We start from the raw sequence: 4,546 nt of genomic DNA on the forward strand, positions 1-4,546 counted from the left end.
TGCCTCCATCAGCCCACCACCGTGACCGTCCCGTCTGCTCATTGGTCGTCCACGCGGCCGCCGCTGCTGGCTTGGTGGAGATGGAGTGGAGGGGGTTGGGGAGGAGCAGCACGGGAGGGGATTGGAGGTTGGCGGCGCCGCAGCTGCTGGCTAGGCAGAGATGGAGTGGAGGGGTTGGGGAGGAGCAGCACGGGAGGGGATTGGAGGCTGGCGGCTAGGGTTTCCTTGCTGGGATCCTCCTTTTGTCTCACGTTAGCATCATGGGCCTATCTTTCTCTGAGTTGTGACTACCCACAGTGATTGACGAGCGGACCCGGACGAAGATGGGTCCCAAGCGCAGCTGCAGGCGGGTAGACCATAACCGTTGCATGGCTTTACCTAGTGGGATTCTGCCCAAAATAAACGGCCGAGATGCGCCCATGGAAAGATCCGACGGTGATACCCCCTGTGGGGGACATCTATTATACCTTTAGATGTCGACTTCATGTATGCCTTGAAGTAAAATACTCCACCAACAAAGTTCGAAGGCCTAGATGTATGGTTGCAGCCCCAAGTAAAACAGTATTTGCTACTTTCTTTATTTCGCAACAATGGTTCTGACTGTTAGATGTATATATCTGTATATTGTAGTTTCCCCATATGTTAGGGGGCTTTCTGCATATGTGCACCTGTACAAGTACTATATATTGTGGCCTTTGGCCCCCTGGTAATACAACAAGCATATTGCCCTAATATGGTATCAGAGCAAAATTGGTCCTCCTGAAGGCTTGTTCCCGGCCGCCCCATGGCCGGCTTCTTCCCGATCCGATCACCCGTGCGTGGCCGTCCTCGTCTCGATCGCCCGTGCGTGGCCGTTCCCCTCCTCGATTCCCCGATATTCTCGGCCTGCCCGTCCCGATTTCGCCGCCCGCCTTCGATTCCGCGGCCCGCCTTTGATTCCGCGCCGCCCGCCTTCGATTTGAGCCGCCCGCCTTCGATTCCGCGGCCGTCCGCCTCGATCCCCCGCGCGAGGCCGCCCACCCCGCTCTGCTCCCGCGATGCCAGCCCCGTCTGCTCCTGCTTCCGCCAGCCCCGACGACGCCTGCTCCCCGATCCGGTCTGCTCTCGCGCCGCCAGCCCCGACGCGTGCTCTCCGCGCTGCTGGCTTCGCTCCCCGATCCGCCAGGCCTCTGCGTCGCCAGATTGGCCCACCCGCCAGCTTCGCCCACGATTGGGCCGCCAGCAGTTGATTTCAATCTGAGGTAAAAAAATAGCTATGTCTTCCTCGGGCTATGTTGCGATCCCTCGCTGCCCGGTGATCTTTGATGGCGTGAATTACCCTGATTTCGCTGCCTTCATTCGCATCCACATGCGCGGTCTTCGTCTTTGGGGTGTGCTTTCTGGCGAGGTCTCCTGTCCGCCGCGCCCCGTTGCTCCTACGGTGTTTGTTGCACCGCCACCTGTTGCTCTTGACCTTGATGCTACTCAGGCGGATAAGGATGCAGTCAAGAGTACTGATGACACTGCTCTGGCTGATTATGACCGGAAGGTCCAGGACCACTCTACTGCCGCTGTGACTTACCGGATGGATCTGACCGAGTACACTCAGTGGATAGATGAGGATGCTCGTGCTGCAGCTATTCTCACCTCTAGTGTTCTGCCTCAGTATGCTGCTGAGTTTATGGGTCTTCCCACCGCTGCTCAGTGGGCTTTTCTTCGCCAGCGCTATCAGCCGTCTGGGGATGCTCTCTACCTGTCTATGGTCCGCCAGGAGCATGCCCTTCAGCAGGGTGATTCTACTATTGATGAGTTCTACACTCAGAGTGATGCTATTTGGCGTCAGCTTGATTCTCTCCGTACAGCTGTATGTGCCACCTGTCCCTGCTGTCAGACTGTGTGCGCGGATCTGGAGTTTCAGCGCGTTTTTGAGTTCTTGTCGCAGCTCCATAAGGAGTTTGAGCCGCGCCGGGCCCAGCTGCTTGCCCGTGGTCGTGTTCCGCTCTTTGAGGTACTTGCTGAGCTTCGTGTTGAGGAGACTCGTCTTCGTGGTGCTAGTCTTCTTGAGGTTCCCTCTGTTCTTGCTGCTCGTGGCCCTCCTGTGCCGTCTGCTCGTGGACCTCCTATGCCGCCGGCTTCGTTGCAGCCTCCGACACAGCCGATACTTCCTACTCCTCCATTCCAGGGTCAGCGTCAGCCCCAGCAGCCTCGTGGTTCGACATCACCTCCTTGCACCTCTGTGGCAGGACTGGCCACACTATCTCTACTTGCTGGCAGAGGGTGTAGGATAACGTTGCATAGAAAACAAAAATTTTCCTACCGCGAACACGCAATCCAAGCCAAGATGCAATCTAGAAGACGGTAGCAACGAGGGGGTATCGAGTCTCACCCTTGAAGAGATTCCAAAGCCTACAAGATGAGGCTCTTGTTGCTGCGGTAGACGTTCACTTGCCGCTTGCAAAAGCGCGTAGAAGATCTTGATCACGATCGGTTCCGGCGCCACGAACGGGCAGCACCTCCGTACTCGGTCACACGTTCGGTTGTTGATGAAGACGACGTCCACCTCCCCGTTCCAGCGGGCAGCGGAAGTAGTAGCTCCTCTTGAATCCGACAGCACGATGGCGTGGTGTCGGTGGTGGTGGAGAAGTCCGGCGGAGCTTCGCTAAGCGTGCGGGAAGTGGAGGAGCGGGGCGGCTAGGGTTTGGGGAGAGGGGGGCGCCGGCCACTATGGGGTGCGGCCACCTTGGTGGTGTTTGAGGTGGCCGGCACCCTCCCCCTTGGCCCTCATTATATAGGTGGAACCCCAAGAGTTGGTCTCCAAGTCTTCGAATAAGACCCGAACCAAAAACCTTCCATATGGAGGGGAAACCTAGCCAAGCTAGGACTCCCACTAGAGGTGGGAGTTCCACCTCCCATATGGGGGGGGTGGCCGGCCCCCTAAGGGGGAGTCCACTTGGGACTCCTCCCCCACTAGGGTTGGCCGGCCATGGAGGTGGAGTCCCATGTGGACTCCACCTTCCTTGGTGGTTTCTTTCGGACTTTTCTAGAACCTTCTAGAACCTTCCATAGAACCTTCCGCGACATTTTAATTCACATAAAATGACATCCTATATATGAATCTTATTCTCCGGACCATTCCGGAACTCCTCGTGATGTCCGGGATCTCATCCGGGACTCCGAACAAATATTCGAACTCCATTCCATATTCAAGTACTACCATTTCAACATCCAACTTTAAGTGTGTCACCCTACGGTTCGCGAACTATGCGGACATGGTTGAGTACTCACTCCGACCAATAACCAATAGCGGGATCTGAAGATCCATAATGGCTCCCACATATTCAACGATGACTTCAGTGATCGAATGAACCATTCACATACGATACCAATTCCCTTTGTCACGCGATATTTTACTTGTCCGAGGTTTGATAATCGGTATCACTCTATACCTTGTTCAACCTCGTCTCCTGACAAGTACTCTTTACTCGTACCGTGGTATGTGGTCTCTTATGAACTTATTCATATGCTTGCAAGACATTAGACGACATTCCACCGAGAGGGCCCAGAGTATATCTATCCGTCATCGGGATGGACAAATCCCACTGTTGATCCATATGCCTCAACTCATACTTTCCGGATACTTAATCCCACCTTTATAACCACCCATTTACGCAGTGGCGTTTGGTGTAATCAAAGTACCTTTCCGGTATAAGTGATTTACATGATCTCATGGTCATAAGGACTAGGTAACTATGTATCGAAAGCTTATAGCAAATAACTCAATGACGTGATCTTATGCTATGCTTAATTGGGTGTGTCCATTACATCATTCATATAATGATATAACCTTGTTATTAATAACATCCAATGTTCATGATTATGAAACTAATCATCCATTAATCAACAAGCTAGTTAAGAGGCATACTAGGGACTCTTTGTTGTCTACATATCACACATGTACTAATGTTTCGGTTAATACAATTATAGCATGATATATAAACATTTATCATAAACATAAAGATATATAATAACCACTTTTATTATTGCCTCTTGGGCATATCTCCTTCAGTCTCCCACTTGCACTAGAGTCAATAATCTAGTTTACATTTGTAAAGATATAACACCTTGGCCTTCTGGTGCTTTATCATGTTTTGCTCACGGGAGAGGTTTTAGTCAACGGATCTGACACGATCAGAAACATATGTATTTTGTAATTCATTTGCGTCTCAACGCATCACTCATTTCCAAATGAGTTGGCATTAAATATGTTTGATCTTCTGGTGGAACCTTAATTCCGCGGTCTGAAATAAGTCACTAATATTGTCACATACAATATAGCTTCAAAGTTCTGACACTATCGGAACTACACCAAGTTCAAAGAACTTCTTGACTCAACATCCTCAGTCATTTGTCAAAACAATGACATATTCTGCCTTCGTTTTGTAGAATCCGTCACAATATTTAGAACTCTTCTAAATCTAACATAGACAACTTCTAGCTCATTGTGCTACCTTTAAAACAACACTTAGTCTAATTTGAGATTGGAATTCTATTTTTATATGTGACAAAA

This window comes from Lolium perenne, chromosome 3 (assembly GCF_019359855.2).
Source record: "Lolium perenne isolate Kyuss_39 chromosome 3, Kyuss_2.0, whole genome shotgun sequence".
In the NCBI taxonomy this organism is placed as follows: domain Eukaryota; kingdom Viridiplantae; phylum Streptophyta; class Magnoliopsida; order Poales; family Poaceae; genus Lolium; species Lolium perenne.